General features: G+C 41.6%; 1 pseudogene across 1 annotated transcript; it reads left to right on the top strand.

Annotated features, from left to right (window-relative positions):
• Positions 1 to 1,474: 1,474 nt before the first annotated feature.
• Positions 1,475 to 15,148, top strand: LOC308299568 (cell cycle checkpoint protein RAD1-like; annotated as a pseudogene). Its single transcript has 10 exons — positions 1,475 to 1,659; positions 2,157 to 2,298; positions 2,580 to 2,737; positions 8,282 to 8,382; positions 8,563 to 8,661; positions 9,412 to 9,639; positions 11,402 to 11,528; positions 11,800 to 11,883; positions 13,192 to 13,300; positions 15,063 to 15,148. The product of its transcript is annotated as a cell cycle checkpoint protein RAD1-like (transcript).
• The last annotated feature ends 3,728 nt before the right edge of the window (positions 15,149 to 18,876 follow it).

Below are 18,876 nucleotides of genomic sequence, written 5' to 3' on the forward strand. Positions count from 1 at the left end.
GGCATTAGCTTTGGCTCACAGCTGCCTATTGCAGTGAATGGTATAGTAGACAGGTACAGGTGGGTCATGATGATGATTTGGGAGAGTGGTTGTACCTGCCACCACCAGGCTTGTTTCTGGTGGAATCCGGGTAGGCAGCAACCTTTCATGGTTGTGTGTATTTTGTTTTACTCATAATGATTTCATGATTGTGTATTCTTTGTGGGTGATGATGTGTAGGGACTAGCTGTGACCTGAAAGATGCTGGTGAAATGAGTCAGTGGATAGACTGGGCAGAGTAGTACTAGCCTAACTGACTCCTCCGGCAGGAAGAGTCTGGTTTACGAGGCTACTAGTCACTAGCCATGGTGTTGTACAACATTTTGTTCGAGGAACTAGGTGAGTAGTTAATGTTTTGTACTAGGAACTAGGTGAGTACTTAAATGTTTTGAATGTATACGCTTGTGCTGAAGTTAGTTTTGTTTCTCGGGCAACGTTTCTAGTGTCTCTCACTAGAAGGGGTTGAGTGAACTGTGCAGCAGCTGCTGTGAGGCGCTTGTTGAGCTGACAAACACTGACAAGCACTTATTTCTGTGTCGGCATGTTAAAGACACATGAAGACTCATACAGGGGCAGGGAAAAGCCATTTACTTGTACAGTTTGTAGCAAAGTCAGTTGTGTACTAAAGAGAGCGAATTTAGTGCAAAATGTTAAGATTACATAGCATGCTACACCTGCTACTCACTCACCCACTGACTTGTTTTAGCAGCAACTCTCAGGAGTCTGTAACAACCACGGCAAGAATCCCTTATATACAACACCCACAATAATAAGTACACTTGCAGGACGAAATGGACAAAGCCCTTGAAAGAACCTTTTTCAAATGAGGGTCATTTGAAGGCACACTATCACTAGAGGTTAGGGCTGGGCAAAATCCACGTGCGAATGCACAACCATAGAATCGTTCAGAGTAAAAAATACATGCAACCATAAAATGCGGGTGTGCCTACCTGGGTTCCACCAGCAAGCCCCGTGGCAGCAGGTACAATCACTGCACCCCCTGGCTGCCTGTCAAGTGCTTATACCAATCACTGCACTAGGCAATGGCTGTGAGTTGACCCTGACTGGGAGATGCCACAGGCTACGTATGACTTGAGTTGTAAGTTGTTCTATGGGTATATATATATATTATATTTATCATCTGTTGGGTGGAAACCTCATAATGTCCAAGACTGTATTCAAATTCAGAGCAAGATCTACAAGCTCAGAACGTGTTTCGACCTTGTGGCTCTGCAAATCTTGATGCATTTTTTTACGCTGTACTGACGTACTTAGGACGTTAATTACGAGAAGAAAAAAACATGTTTAAATACAGAGATTATAGGTTTCTGCCTGACAGCAACCATATACAGTTTGACTTGACATATGCATGTAACTTGCCACTAAATCAAACCATGTCTACCATTACTAATGAGCATGTATTTGTGGTTTCAGTGCAGCCATGCCTCTGTCCACTGAATCTCAAGGTGAGGATGGCCCCTACGTTCTGGTGGCCAGTTTGAACAACGCTCGCAATCTGTCCAAGTGAAAGCCATCACCTGCAAAGACTATGCCATCTTCAGTGCTACACCCAACGGACTGAAGGTCACTGTGGAAGATTCAGGTATAACATTTTACTGTGTAGCATCAGTTAATCACAAGGTTGATGAATGGTTCCCCAAAAGTCATTTTAGTACTAAGGCAATTCCTACTTAAGTCATATGAACTCCAACACAGGAGCAATGCACAATATAAATCTGAGTAAAACATCTATCTTGGATCCGAATGAAGACTATTGGTTGAGAAAGTAGTGAAAATGGCAAATCTACAAGCTCACAACATGATGTGCTGTGAACTTGATAACTAAGTTGATTCTGATTGTAGAGCGTCTATTTTTTGTATGCCACCATGCAACATGCTTAATCAGACTAATCAATGTAGTCAATAATGAAAAATCTATTCAAATCTTTTCACGTTGATTCTTTGATATATAAGAAACAAATTAATATCGCAAAAAACACCTGCTTGATTAATTGATTAACCTACATGAGCAAGATTTAGTCTGTTATTGTTTTTCGATATATTTGCTGTAAATTGCCCCTAGCCCTACAAACATGGAGGTCTACCTCCTTCCTCAGACTGTTTCATGTGTTTTTCTCCTTCTCTTCCAGGCTGAGATCTTTCAGGAGTTCACCATCAGAGAAGACACCGTGGGCTTTCAGGTGAATCTTACTGTTCTTGTGGACTGCCTCAGCATCTTTGGTGGAAGCACAACACCAGGTAAATGTTGGATTAGCCTGACAATGTATTTGTTTTCCAAATGTCTAAACCTGATTTAGGCCTTATTGATAATTGGTTATCAGGTTGCATGTTTTTTTTTTTTTTTCTTTTTCACTTCAAAATATCAGGAGCTTGAATTAGAAAATATCTGCTTTGGTATAGGCCAAAACCTTTTTTTAAAACTGTGCTATGAGTGTTAAAATAGAAATTTTGAGTGATTAAAAAATGTATCCAGTTTCCAGCACACACAACCATTATAATTGTAACCTCTGTGTTGTCAGGAGTGAGCACAGCACTGCGGATGTGTTACATGGGTTATGGTTACCCTCTGACTCTGTTCCTGGAAGAGGGAGGGGTGGTGACCGTGTGTAAGATCAACACTCAAGAACCAGAAGAGCCCGTCGACTTTGAGTTCTGCAGCACCAATGTGACCAACAAGGTAGTTTCACCATGCACCATGACTATGGTATAACGATGATGCATGAACCACTTGAGCCCTATATACTTTGTGGTAGGATGAATACTAGGATACTAGGATGAAGACTATGTACAAGCTGCCATATGTATATGGTCAACTCAATGGAGTGAAGCATGACACTGCCCCCGAACATGACTGATTTCTGCATGTCAGTCAGCGGCGGGAACATAGGGGGCGCGTGAGTGCTTGAGCGTACTGTTATGAGAGCCCATTGATTCTCAGTCGTTCGCCCCAAACTGGCCAAACTGCATTCCTGGCACTCGGCCGATATCACACGTCGGCTTTGTCCCTTTCGAGGGCGTCACCCAGCGTCATAGCCCGCCTCCACATCCTGGCTGTATGTCTACTCTGTGTGATGTAGCCATGTAGCTCTACAGTATTCTACCCCCACCTCCAAAATAATAAAAAAAAAATCTCAACTGAACTGTTCTTATGCCTCATTCACATAGGGAGCAGCAAAGCTAAAGTTTTGCTTGCTTGGTCAATGTTATCTCAATGGAAACCAGCTTTAAAGATACAGGAGATACACAGAACAAAGCTTTGAAAGCTTTAAAGCTGGTTTCCATTGAGATAACATTGACCAAGCAAGCTAAACTTTAGCTTTGCTGCTCCCTATGTGAATGAGGCATTATAGTATTTTATCATGCCAGTAAAGCTCCTTTGAATTACATATAATTGATGTAGCCTAAAGCCTATTTGATTGATTGAAGGCTTTATTAGAAGTTTGCATAGGAAAATGTACAGTTTCATGACGGTACAGTTCACTGGTACAAGGTCTACTAAAATGAGATCCTGAAAAGACTAAGCTTATTTCAACAGGAAACCATTAAAGTATATCATATAACATTGAATGACACAGACGAATAGAACACAGTACTATGCAGTAGATATGTAAAGAAAAGAAAATGAGAGAGAAAAAATATATAATAAAAGAGAAAACAGTAAGTCTAAACAATCAGTAAGTATATACAAAGAAGGGGAAGGGGAAATTAAGTCACCCAGTTAAGGTTACAGGACAGTAAGAAAAATAAAAAGGACTGTTGTGTACAGCCGAGTGTCGAGAACAGTTTGAAAAAAAAAAAACACAACACAACAAAGAATAGTAGTGCTTAACGTTTCTATAATGGATTGCAATTTTAAGTGACTTTTCTAAGCATATTGCAAACTCAAAGAACTTACAATGGTCCATTCATCCAAACATTAGGAACTACTTATCAACACAGTGCCAAAAAAATATAAATACACAAATATACAGTAGGTCTATACAGTATAGACCTAAAGCCTAGCTTTTCCTTTTTGTAGGCTTTTTATGTTATACCAATACTTTTGGACTTTTACTCAAGTAAGCATGCCAGCATTTTTAATTCAGGACTTATATTTGTAACAGAGTATTTCTATATTGTAGTGATAGGCCTACTAACTAAAGTGATACTAAATAAAACTTTTTCCCCCCACTGATCAGCAAAGCAAACTAGCGTCCAATCCTGTGCCGAGGTGCCCTTGTCCTTTAGAAATGCTAATGTATGGCATTGTCTTAACCTGGCAGGTAAAGGATAAAAAGACAGCAGTGTAGCCTATCTCTCACACATTATTGTCCAGCTGACTCAGCAAGACAATATGCCTCCAGCAAAGAAGAAGCAGAGATTCACCCAGAAGACCCTACTTTTCACCACGCCTGCCAGCCGGACCCCAGGACCTGTCGAGGCGGCAAAGAACAGCAGCGACGCCGGCGAGACCAACCTGGCACCACCAGACCTAGAAGAACCAAGCGCCGGGCTGCCGTCGAAGACGACACATTCCTTCTTCGCACCCAGGCCCCTCCTGCACAGCAGCAGCAGCAGCAGCAGTGCCCGACCTCTTGATGACCCCCCTGTCGAGGCTGACAGCACCACAGCTGAAACAACAAACGCCCCTTCTGTACCGAGCGACAGCAGCAGCAGTGCCCGCAAAGACGTGCAGAGCAAGGGACCAAAAGGCCGTACATATCAACTGTCCTGGAAAGAGAAGTTCCCGTGGATCACGTATGACTCAACCAAAAACAAAGTTTTTTGTGCGATTTGCACCCAAGCTGCAGAAAAGAACGCCGCACTTCCGAACCAGATGCATGACCAAGAGTCCTTGAAAGCATTTACAATCGATGGATTTTCCAACTGGACTAAAGCACTCGAAAGATTCCGTCGGCACGAAAAAGGTGAGCTGCATCGTGCTGCTTCTATTTTCGTGGCAAATGTTACTGCTGGTGTAAACGTTCTCGCTGCCATGTCGACTGGTAAACAACTGCAGATGGCTGATGCAACTATAGCGTTACGGGGGACGTTATCTACTCTTCGGTGGCTGGCAACCCAGGGACTGGCCATCAGAGGCAAAACAGATGAAACGTCAAATTTGGTCACAAATTTAGAAATGCGTGGCGAAGAAGCTGAGCCACACCTCCAAGCATGGCTACAACGCAAGGAGAATAGATGGTTGTCTTCTAAGATCCTCAACGAAATGCTCGAAATTATGGCTCATCATTTGCTCAGAACACTAGTTATGGAAATACAGTCTGCTGAGTGTTTCTCTGTGCTGATGGACGAGACAGCCGACATTACAGTCAAGGAGCAAGTGTCAATCTGTTTTCGTTTTGTGGATGAGCAGCTGGACACTCAGGAATATTTTGTTGGATTTTATGAGACCTCAAAGACCACAGCAGACACACTGTTTCGGCTGTTGAATGACGTCTTTGTACGGCTGGGACTGCCAGTAAGCAACTGCAGAGGACAATGTTACGATGGTGCTGCAAACATGTCTGGCATCAGAACAGGATTACAAGCCCGCATGCAGGAACTGGAGCCCCGAGCACTGTACGTTCATTGCACCGCACATGTTTTGAATTTAGTTGTGCAGGATGTAGCCCAAAAAATTCCATGGTGCACTGTCACATTGGGAATTGTTCGTGACCTGGTAACCCTCATCAGAGATTCGCCAAAGCGACTTGCCTGGTTTAAGGAATACCAAGACGAAGACGCACCGTCTCTACAGCCCCTGTGCCCCACACGCTGGACCACGAAAACGGCATCGCTGCAGTCCATTGCTTCCAACTACAGTGCACTCATGGACTTACTCGAGGACATGGAGCTAAGCGGGGATAAGGCAGGCAGTAAAGCCCGTGGCACGCGTATGCAGCTAGAGACTTTTAGCACGTTTTTTGGTTTGAAACTCATGCTGAAGTTTTTCTCTCGTGTGGAAATGGTCAACACGTCACTTCAACACCACCAGTTGAACCTCAAGAAAGCTAAAGAGATGGTGGACTCACTCCGAGGGGGAATTGCATCTCTTCGTGAGGATTTCCAAACGTTTTGGGAAACCACTACTGCAGAAGCTGAAACACTGGGTTTGCAGAGCCCACAAGTGCCCAGACTAAGGAAGGTTCCCAGCCGCTTTGACGATGGAGGCGCTCCTCCACACATCCAAACGCCAGAAGAAATGCACCGACAGCAATACTTTGAGGTGATGGACACAGCATCATCATCTCTGGACAGCAGATTTAGTGCTGCTGTATACACACACATGCAAGATGTGGAGGATTTTGTTGTCGGAAACAGCGACTGCAAACGCATGATGCAATTCTATGGAGACGACTTTGATGAAGCCAGGCTGACACTGCATCGTGACGTTTGCCTGGAGATGGCAAAGACCCAAGGACATCGCCTGTCTACCTTCAATGATGTCGTCAACTTTTTGAAGGGTGACCAGGGAGGCACCAGGAGAGGTGTTTGTGAAGAACTCACAAGACTGGTGAAACAAGCACTGACTATCCCTGTGACATCATGCAGCTCAGAAAGGTCATTTTCTGGCCTACGGAGACTGAAAACCTATCTGCGATCCACAATGGGGCAAGGAAGACTCAATCACCTTGCTCTGTTAGACTGTTACAGTGATTTGGCAAGGAAGATTGACCTGGATGTCATAGCCAATGACTTCATCTCAAGAGGAGCCCAGAGGAGAAACACGTTCCTGATAAATAAATGGTAGGTACTAAAAAACTAAAAAATACTGTACTGCATGATGCAAGGTTTACTATAATAGGCTAATTGTAATTTACTGTAGCAATATTGTTGTCAATGTCATGGTTGTAATACTTTTTTTTTTATTCCCCTCTCCCCCTTTTCATTTATAGAGATCCATGATGGCCAAGCAGCACTGCAGCAGGCACAGTGAAGGTGACAGACCGCGATCAGGGAGGGAGAGATGTTTCATCCACATTTTTTTTGACAATATTTATTAGGGTTTTTTTTCTCTTTTTCTTTTTACACAGAAAATATTACATAAAAAAAAAAAGCATGTTCCTCCACAATTAAAATAGACAAAGATCTTGGGAAAAAAAGGTCTGTTTCTGCTTGTAGCATGTTAATGTAGGTGCAATATCATGCATTAATTACTGTGTTAAGATGTTGAAACACACTGATTGCTGAAAAGTCATGATTGCTCGTGTGTCATAAAAAATTCCTACAGTGCATTCATTTTATGACATCGTTATCGTACCACTGTACTATTGGCAAACTGTAAATAAAGTACTCAATGATGGGAAAAAAAATGCCTTTTCTTTTGCTGACATGAAATGGGATATTTTGATACCAATACGTTTGTACATTTACAGTTACTCAAGTATAGGCCTGTCTGCATTTTTAATTCAGGCTGCTCTGTTTCATTGGTTTTCAATTAAATTCAAAGGAGCTTTATTGGCATGATACCAAAGTGTCACAAAACTGCTGAAAATGGGGAACATATTAGCGTTGTGGGTTTTCAGTGCCCTCTAGTGGCCAAACATAGCAATGGTCATTATCATTTTGTCTAAGCGGCTGGCCGAGCAGGCAGGCAGGCGGGCGGGGGCGGGGGCGGGGGGGGAGGGCGGGGGGGGAGGGGGGGGGCGGGGTCAAAAACGAGCACCCATTTGAATATTGAAACGTCACCGCCCCTGATGTCAGTGAAGGTGTCAGTGACACTAATGGTTATGGTTAACTACAGAGTAGACATCAAGGGACATTAATCTTATACTTTAATCAGTGGTTCTCAACCTGTGGGTCAGTAACCCCTGGGGGGTCCCCAGATGATTATCTTATTGTGCAACATTGTTTTCTCACTCAACAGTAAAACCAACACAGTGTAGGTGTATACATGGCATCTGCACATTTAATAACAATTTAATTACTTTTTAATCTCTAAAATGACAAATTAAACCTTGGCCAAATTGTCAAATATTAGAGACAGAGCGTTGCGAGGCGTTGTGAGCATGTAGATCGGCTATTTCCACAATAGAACCATATTATACAAAATGTAATGCCTCAACTCTTGTCAGGGAGGGGGGTCCCCAGTTAAAGTGATTATTTTGGAGGTCGTGGCCTGAAAAGGTTGAGAACCACTGCTTTAGTGTAATCTTTATGTATGCCTGTATATTCCCTGTGGGGTTGGAAATGAATACATTTCACTTATTATTTGGTTTTCATATTCTTGGTTTTCATCAAGGTGATTCTGCAGTCAGACAGTTTGAAGGAAGCCTTCTCTGAGCTGGACATGACCAGCGAAGTGCTCCAGATCCTCATGTCTCCAGAAGCGCCATACTTCAGGCGAGTACTGACTAAAAGCATTACTTTGTGAGTTGCTTTTCAACTGAAAAATGCAGCAGAACTGATCTTGAAAGGCTTGTTACAAACATTTTTATATACAGAATTAACTAAACATTGTTTTACTACAGCATTCTCTTCACAAATACTGTATGGTAAGCATTTTCTTCTGTTCTTCTTCAGGCTATCAACATTTGGGAATGCTGGAAACACCCATTATGATTACCCCAAGGACTCTGGCATGATGGAGCTATTTCAATGCACCAAAACACAATCCAACAGGTTAGGAAAAGTAACTCCTTTTAATGCATTGTCAAGTGTCAAAGAACTGCCTGGTGTGTCAGGTGTCTTCAATGGTCAATTTAGAAGATCATTAGATGTTTGCTGATCAATAAGCAGAATCCCATTGTTTCTAAAAGTGGGGACGGCGTGAAATCTATCTGACACACTTCCCACTTTGTTCTGTGTTGGGAGCCCTGGAACATCTCTCTGCCTACGTTCATAATATGATGCACAGATGCAGTTCAACGTGTATTAGATTTTAGGTTAGAGATTGGTAAAGTTGCCCTATGCAGACTGAATGCTGTCCTTTTTCATTGTTTACGTATTAGAGCAGAAAGACCCAGACACTATCTGATTATTCCTTGTATTTCCATATTTCAACACAGACAGAAGTGGTGAAAAGAACAGATCTACAAGCTCAGATCTAAAAGAGCTGTTAGCTTGTAGATCCGCTATTCTCACTATCTTTGAAAACCTGTGGCTAAGTCTTTCTGGGTTTTATCAATTTGGGAACCCATCAAAAAAGGGAAACGGCACCCTCTGCTGTTGCGCAGCTCAGATTGTGTTTCATAAATATTGGACCAATGAAAAGTATTAAGAACTGTGAATAAATAACTACATTGGATCCATTATTATACAGGTTCTTTTTACCATTTTCTGAAAAGTAACTGTTTAGGACATACAAGGTTTCTACCTAACCCTATGACACATTGCTTGACATTTACTGTGCTCTCCTGTTGGTCTGGACAGATACAAGATGTCGCTGCTGAAGCAGTCTACCAAAGCACTGGCGCTGTCCTCCAAAGCCTCTGTGAGGACAGACAACAGGGGCTTCCTCTCGCTGCAGTACCTGGTCAGAAACGACGACGGTCAGATCTGCTTTGTGGAGTACTACTGCTGTCCCGATGAGGAGGCCGACGTCCCAGAAAGCCTTTTAACCACTTGGACCCCAACATCCCTATTCTGGGCCATCCTTCTGTTTCATAGCCCACCTGACAAATTGGGTGTTTTCTCTGGACAGGCAGAAGGCCTCCTGTCCTTGCCAACATCCCTTTTCAAAGTATCGTCTCGGGGAGATGGCCCAAATCCACCATCAGCAGATCGATCCTGAAGTCTACAAACTCCTCATGCATTCGGTCCTGAACTAAAATCTGTAAGCCGTATAATTGGGGAAGTCAACCTTTACAACAGCCACTGTTTTTGGCAAAGAGTAATACAGGATTGCATCAAGTCAAGAGCCAACTCAAGGTTTTAAGGGTCCAAGTGGTTAACTGACCATCCAGTTCTGCTGTTCAGAAATATGTCTCTTAGATTTGGTCCTGTTTTTAGGGCTCTGTATGTTTATTGTTCTATATAGCGCTGTGTGGAAAGCATATTTTTGTTTAAACTTTTTTTTAATAAATAATTAACCATTTATCCGATTTTGTAAGGTTGACATTTTATTTCTGGAGAATGTTTTGGCTTCCTGAGAACACTGTTAAAGGACCTACACCATGAATTTTCACTTTTTCTATTTTAAAACCTTTTTTTGGGGTCCCACTGGCACCTTCTATCCTCACAAAGTCCTATTTCTGACCGTTGTGTCTTTCTCTGGTTTTGGGCAGACAGAGATGAAAAGCTTTCCACGGGTTCTCAGAACAGTGCTGTTCTGAGAGTTGACGAGAGTGACGTCACTCTCGGATTCCCGTTTTTTTTTTCAGAGTCAAAAAAAAAATTTTTTCAAAAAGAATTTTTTTTTCAAAACTTTTTTTTTTTTCAAAAAAATGCAATGCAGAGTCCAAAATTTTTCAATTTTTTTTTTTTCAAAACTTAAAAAAAATTTTTTTTCCAATTTTTTTTTTTCAAAAACTTTTTTTTTTCAAAAAACTTAAACTTTTCTTTTTCAAAAAACTTTTTTTTTCAAAAACTTTTTTTTTTTCAAAAAACTTTTTCTTTTTCAAAAAACTTCTTTTTTTTCTGGAAAAACCCCACTAGATGCGCCCCTGAGCAAACAGAGGCCGTTTTGGTATTGCAGCTGGAGAGCCTCATTATAGAAGAGCTAGAACAAACAAAAAGAATGGTCAGAGTGTTTTTTGAGGGTTAAAACCTGTCTAAGACTCAATTTTGAGCATATATTTATACAAAAAATATAGTTTTAAAAGCATGGTGTAGGCCCTTTAAGACATCAGTATGCTTATACAATTTTCAATCAAAAGCAACTGATGGCAGTAAAGAAGCAAGACTTTAGAAAAGTGAGATACAATATCGACACTACCACTGATTGAGTTGAAATGGCTTCTAGCCTACCAATCAGCTAGACATAATTGTATTCACAGAATGGCAAAATGAACAGAAAATTAACCTTTATTCTTTTACTTGGGGTTTTATAAAATTAATTCTAATGTTGAAAAAAAAAAACTAAAATTTGCCTAAGATGTATAGTGTTTTCTCAACACCTATGCATTGCATTATGTGAGTTCAGCATTTTTCAAATGTTCAGATCTCTCTGGGAGGACACTGGTTTTATATCAGGGGTTCTCTTTAACATTAATCTAGTTTATATATAAACTAAACTTTTGCCTGGCTCCAGCCTTTAGACCCGCCCACTCTGAGTTGACAGTTTAGCAAGAGTCTGAATCAGACTAGACGTCCTGGTATGGCCAGGTTTGGCTCTTTTGAATAGAGATGTTTTGAGATCATACGTCATTCCACTGGCCGAGTCTTTTTGAGCCATGCCTCCATATTCTCCTCCTTCGTCCAGCTCCAAAGAAGTGGTAGAGGTACAGCCCCCGTTGGATGCTGAGATTAACCTGAAGATGAGAAACATCCTCATGTTGCTGAACAAGTGTTGCAACCACCCTTACCTGCTGGAGTACCCACTGGACCCCGTCACGCAGGAGTCTCCATCACTCCATGGCATGAGTAATCAATAGAAAAAAGGTCATTTTGGGGGTGAACTACTCCTTTAAGCTCTCGCTTTGGGGGATTTTTCATTTTGCCTAGAAACCTAGCCCGCTCTATAAGCTCATGTCTTCCCTTTTATACCTGAAGCGTGCTCTTATTTTCCTTTTATTTATATATATATATATATATATATATATATATTATATATATATATTGTAGGCACTGCTACAATGTGTCTTTGTTTGCATCTTGCAGATTGATGAAGAGCTGGTGAAGAGTTCAGGGAAGTTTCTTATCCTGGACAGACTGCTGCCTGCTCTGAAGAAAAAAGGACACAAGGTCAAACGGATAAGTCATCATTCAACTGATTTGAGCTTTAAAGGCATTTATGACACATGTTTATGTGACCATTTTAATGCATGGTAATTGTACTATAGTTATCTATTGACTAATTCTCAATTATGTTGATGATTGATTTGCATCGCAATGTGTGCATTTTATCTTGACCAAACTACTTTTCATACCTGGCCAGTAATATGTACCAGTAAGACTCCCTAATAAGGAGATAAGCGACCGTCAGGTCGCATACACAAACTTTAGAAGGCAATCGTAGCCAATCAGGAGGGAATGTGGGAAATGGGACAGATCCATGTTGATGACAGGACTTAAGAGATACTGTGTACCACCTTCGCGTGATTTTAGGGCAAAATCTGTAGGAGCAGTGTAAAAAAATTTGTGTTGCAAGGTGTGTAATAATAATAATAATAATAATATATATCTGTATATCTATATATATGAAATTATACAGAAGGAAACCTTTAAATCCTATAGTATTTACTGATGTTTGTGATTTTATTTTTGTGTGTGGGTAGGTGCTGGTCTTCAGTCAGATGACATCGATCTTGGACCTCCATGTTCCATGTAGATGAGAAACAAACCAACGTGAGTGAGTGGTGTTTGATTCTCTGAATTACTGTTACTAAAGGCTCACTACTGTCCTAAACCACCACTACAGAGACTGGAGTTGGTGACCTGCAGTGCGCTCCATGGAACACAGCATAGTGGTTATCCCTACGCCAGCGACTCCTGCCATTTGTCTGCAGTGTTGATCGTCGACTAAAACAGTGGTTCTCAACCTGTGGGTCGGGACCCCCTCAATTAGTTTGTGGGGTCCCCAGATGATGTGCAACATTGTTTTCTCACTCAACAGTAAACAAACCAACATAAAGTTTAAGTGTATAGAAGGTATCTGCACATTTCTAAATTGACATTTTAATACCTCTAAAATGAAAAATTAAACATTGGACAAATTGTCAAATATTAGAGGCAGACATTGTGAAAATAGCTGATCTACATACTCACAACGCCTCACATTGCGAGGCGTTGTGAGCATGTAGATCTGCTATTTTCACAACAGAACCATGTTATACAATATGTAATGCCTCAACTCTTAGTGCTCGCCAGTTAAAATATGATTATTTTGGGGGATTTTTTTTCACTTACAAGAACTAAATAAGAACAACTAGACTAAAATCTTAAGGAGGGACTAGTGCAGAAGAGATCTGGTAGAACTCAAAGAAAAGTCATTTTTGTTTTGGTTGCGCTCGGGTGTTGTGCTTACTATATGAGTTTGTTTCTCTCCCCCAGATGACCAAGTTTGCCACAGACCCAGACGTGTTCTTGTTCCTTCTGAGTACCAGGGCAGGAGGCCTGGGCATCAATCTGACCTCTGCTGACTCCGTCATCATCTTTGACGGTGACTGGGTGGGTTCAGGGTCATAATACTTGCCTTTAGGGTATTTCTGCTTTATTTACTGGAGGGTACAGTGGAAAATGAAGGCTGGGGGGACAAAAACGTTGTCTGATTTAACCCCTTTAGACCGGAACCCCTTTACATAACTAGCCGTTGCTATGTACAGTATATAGCAAGCCCATACATTTTTCTGTAATCTTTTAATAAATATTTGAACGTTTTCAGAAAACTTTTTTTTTTGGCCTCCGGTCTAAATGGACAAAGGAACGTTTCAGTTCCATGATGTGTTTAATCACGAATATAAGATTGTTCAGAATGAATGCAAAGTTTTGCAATGTTTTCTAAAGCAGAGGTTCTCAACCTGTGGGTCAGGACCCCCAGGGGGGCCCCCAAATTATTTTTGGGGGGTCCCCAGATGATTAACTTAATGTGCAACATCGTTTTCTCACTCAACAGTAAACAAGACAACATAAAGATTAAGTGCATAGAGCAGGGTTGGGCAACCTTTATGATAGAGGGGGCCACTGTATTTCCACACTCACTCCAGGGGGCCACATTGCATATTGTTGCTGTCGACAGAGACCTCTTATCTCCATATTTGAACTTAACTTATTTCGTAAATTGATGTCCCATGCCATCATTCTACTGTCACGAATAAGTAGCTAAAAATAGCCAGTCTACAAGTGCTAAACATGTCGCAATGCGGCGTGTTCTTTATTTAGTTATAGGCCTACTTACAATATGTAAACTTTATGAACTTTATAACAAATAAGTTCGACATAAAAAGTACAATTTTAATACTAGCCATCAAAAACTTCTAATATGGATCGAAGTAATTAAAGGAGGTCCTGTTTTGCATGTTTGGAATTAATATAATAGGTATTCTGATATTAACCTGTGGGCCGCATTAAGAGAAGGTGGGGGCCGCATGTGGCCCCCGGGCCGCCAGTTGCACATGTATGGCATAGAGCAGACCTGGGCATTGTGCAGCCCTTTGGTTCACTCTGACCGGACCGTGTAGGGTTAATGGCAAATTACAAAATGAACACATTTTCTAATTTAACACATGCATGGACTAAAGCTCCATTACTTATATTTTTACGTTTTTTATTCACGTGCATATGGACGCAATGCGTACATCAGCACGTGTGTGCAGTGATCATTGGATCGTTGTCTCAGTAACAAGCAGGAGGTCAGACTGGTCACACGTAAAGATGACCTGCCTTACCTTACCCTTCAAAAGTGGCTGAAAAAAGAAAAGTCGATGCCGAATGCCGGGTTTTCAACAAGATTTGGACTGCTAAGTATTTATTTACTGAAGTCGGAGGTACAGCCGTGTGTTTAGTTTGATGGGAGCACTGCCTTTACAATAGCACGGCCCTCCACAATATTTTCTGTTGTTCATGTGGCCCCATGGAAATAATAATTGCCCTGGCATAGAGGGTATCTGCACTATCTGTCCAAAGTGACAATTTAAGGACTTTTTAATACCCTTAAAATGTCAAATTAAACATTGGCCAATGGCCATATTGTCAAATATTAGAGGCCGACATTGTGAAAATAGACGATCTACATGCACATGTAGATCTGCTATTTTCACAGTAGAACTGCCTTATACAAAATGTATAAAACATGATTATTTTGCGGGTCCCGGCCTGAAAAGGTTGAGAACCACTGTTCTAAAGTATAAAGATGGCTTGAAAGTTGTGTCTGTGTTCTGTCTGAGGTAAATAATGCAAAGTGTCATTATGATTCCCCTCACCAGAACCCCCAAGCAGACCTCCAGACCGTATCGGCCAGACCAAGCCGGTGGTGGTGTACCGCCTGGTGACGGCCAACACCATCGACTAGTCCATCCTGGAGCGCGCTTCAGCCAAGAGGAAGCTGGAAAAGATGATCATCCACAAGAGTGTGTGTCTTTGGAAAAAAAGGACCCTGAATGCTGTTTGATGTTTTGGTGATGTCCTTATCACCCATATGGTACTTACAACATCATTCCGTAGTAGAGGTGGGACGTTCGCGAACGAATCGAGTCCTTTGAACGGCTCTTTGAAATGAACGATGGGATCCGGTTCGCAGTATATTTGTTGTTCCTGAACAACAAAGCACTCAAATTATTTTACTTAAGTAATATTTAACCCATTTCACAGGTTTTCTAGTGAATTAAATGTAGGTAAATCATTTGAAAATAGCAGATCTACAAGCTCACAATGCGTCGCAACGCATGGAAGTATCTTCCTTATGGAGCTGTGTATACACAGAAAGCGGTGGATATTATGTCCTCTACTCCAGTGGTTCTCAGCGTTTTCAGGCTGCGACCCCCAAAATAATCATATCTTAACCCCACCCTGATGAGCACTAAGAGTTGAGGCATTAGATTTTGTATAACACGGTTCTGTTGTGAAAATAGCAGATCTACATGCTCACAACGCCTTGAGTTGCGAGGCGCTGTAGTGAGCATGTAGATCGTCTATTTTCACAATGTCTGCCTCTAATATTTGACAATTTGGCCATGTTTAATTTGCCATTTTAGAGGCATTAAAAAGTCCTTAAATTGTCACTTTTAGAAATGTGCAGATACCCTCTATACACTATAAATATATGTTGGTTTGTTTACTGTTGAGTGAGAAAACAATTTTTCACATTAAGCTAATCATCTGGGGACCCCCCCAAATAATTTGGGGACACCCCTGGGGGTCCCGACCCACAGGTTGAGAACCACTGCTCTACTCAATGGCGTCGGTCGGCTCTACTCATTTTGGCATCCACTCTGGCGTTGAAATGTAATGTACGTTTGTCTGTTTTCTGTCATATACTCACTCCTCTCTTTTATTCCTCAGACAAGTTCTAAGGAGCACGGACAGAGCTGAACCAAACAGCCAAAGAGCCTCATTGATCTGGATGAACTGGTGGAAATGTTAAAGAACAGAAACACTGCCAAGTAAGGAACCATGACTGGATATCGAGTTCTCTTTTCATTTAGACCACATGAATACTACTGTCCCTATTTTGGGGGTGAACTTTTGACAAAGGTAGCTCTATAGATGGATCTACTTGCTCACAACTTGTCACATTATGACTCATTGTGAGCTTGTAGCTCTGCTATTTTCGGAAATGTTTGGGGTACGGTGGGGGGGAATGGTTCAACATGAAATTCTTTTCTTGAAGTAAAATGTTACATTGTAATTCATGCTTTTGTGACCTTGTTTAATTTTTAGGGGGATGAGAAGTATCAAGGGGAAGGTAATAGGAGATGAGGACCTAGACAATCTGCTGGATCGAAGTGACTTGATGGGTGAATAAACTACTTGATCATCGTTACAATATTGAACACAGACGGGCGTTAGTGAGCCTGACGAACGATGGTTAAGTCTGCCATGCTATTTAGCTTGAAACCTGCCCAAAACTGCTAAATTAATTCGATCAAATATGGAATTGAGACCGAAGGTCACAGTTTATGTAAAACGTGTACGTTTTTTTAAGGCCTATGGGTTTGCCGCTCTGACTGATGTTAGGGGTACCACACTAACAGAATCCCTTTTCTGCCCATATGGAGATCCCTGATATCATCATTATTAAGCCCATATAACAGGACTTCACATGGGAATGCCCATACTGTATATGGAGGCCACATACCACACTAACAGAATCCATATATGGCCAAGACAGCCCATATCTGTGTGGCTGGTTCTTGGAAGAACCTCTCTCCAAACGAGAAGAACAAGGCTCGAGGCCCGAGCCTCTCTACTCCGCCTAAGTTGCACTAAAACTTCAGAAGGTGAGGTTATGCGTAGAACAGAAATGAGTATGAATGTGCCAGTAAAATCAATACTAAAAACAGGAGACTTCTATTTAAAATAATAGCAGTTAACTTTATTATATCAATACCGTTTGCACAAATGGGCTATTCTAAGTTCTAAGCAAGATCTGTGTCCAAGACAAAAGAGAAAAATAGATCTAAGTACCGGTACCAAGAGGTTCGTTCAGTAAAGTACACAACAGCAAGCTGTAGTGTTCTCGTAGAGACGGACGCAAAATGAAAGTAACAAGAGTCTTTATAGTATTTCGCAGGTCTTCAGCAGGGGAGGTGAGACTTTCTGATTGGTTCGTGGGAGGAGTCCCGGGCTGGACTCTATTGGCTGTTTCTTCAGCTGAGCAGGCATGATTGGGCCACACACTCAGAGGGGCAAGGCTGTCTGCCTCCGCCCCATCACCACGTGATCTTCACTCCTCCTTCCCCCGCCCCTGGGCTGTGCCAGGAATCGTTAGGTTTCTCTTTACAGATAACAGAGAAATGTAGCTTTTCCAAGGCGGCTGAGACCCCGCAAGTGCGTGGGTGCGAGTATCTGCACGTACAGGCTGACTTGTACAAAACAGGTGCAAAACATCATTCACAGAAGATAACAGAGAAATGTAGCTTTTTCAAGGCGGCTGAGGAGTATCGGTGCGCACAAGCTAACTCATGCAAAACAACATTCACAGAGCATGCACTACTATATCATTGGTGACATGAGGTGAGCATGAGCTGACCATGCTCTAGGTGCATGCTGGCGTGCGTGTGAGACAGGTCTGTGCGTGAGTGGATGAACTTTAAAATGAACTCTAGTAACCTGACTGTGGGACAATACTGTAAAACATTGGCTTTTGGTACTTAGATATAATATAAAAATATAGATTTACTTAAATCAGCTTAGATCAGATATTTAGCAAACGTTTTGGCACAAAAAGCATTTACAATGTCATCACATCATATCATCAAACAATGTCATCACATCATATCATCAAATCCCCCTTTGATCTGCCTCCAGGGCAGATCACTAACTAGTGATGTGATACTTGGCACATTTTCAGAAAAGTTTAAACTCCCCCTTTGGACTTCTTTTAAGAAGTCCACCTAAACTGGGTAACGTTTCTGAAAAATATGGTGAGCGGGGGTCAACAGAATCAACACTTGTTTTTAATAACTTAGAAACAATAAATGGCACCCCCTTTGGGATGCAACTAACACATAAACAATGGCACAGGATTCTATGTTTCTGATGACATCTATTTCATACTTGTCCGTTTCTATCTTTTGACCATAAGGTCAACTTGGTCCCTGAATCCAGAGTTTTCACTTGGTTGGACAGACCACAGTTTTTAGCCACTGACTTGTCAGTCTATAGTGGGGTATTGTTGATCAGATTCCCTAACTTTTTCTGTTACAATTGTGATCAACGTACCCCTGTCATTCCTGTGTGACTGTCCAACTTCACTTTTTTGGTTGTAAGACAACATCCATAAGATGACATCAGAAAACATGAATTGATATGAGACCCCCTTCGGGGTAAAACCGAAATCAGTGCAGAAAATACCTAAAACTATATCACCTAGTCCTTTGGGGATGCTAGGGATTCACACAAGCAGGGAAAAACAATTTCTTATAGAAAACAACGGGTTCAATGTGTAAGTAGACTGGAGGCTGGTCTATGCGTGGGTGGATTAAACCATCAGTATGTATAAAAACAAAAGCTCACTCAAATGCCTCCTCGTAAACAGGAGGTGGACGGACCTGGTCCGTAACAAGATCCAGGAGAGGT

Source organism: Nannobrachium achirus (genome assembly GCF_963921795.1).
Source record: "Nannobrachium achirus genome assembly, chromosome: 15".
In the NCBI taxonomy this organism is placed as follows: domain Eukaryota; kingdom Metazoa; phylum Chordata; class Actinopteri; order Myctophiformes; family Myctophidae; genus Nannobrachium; species Nannobrachium achirus.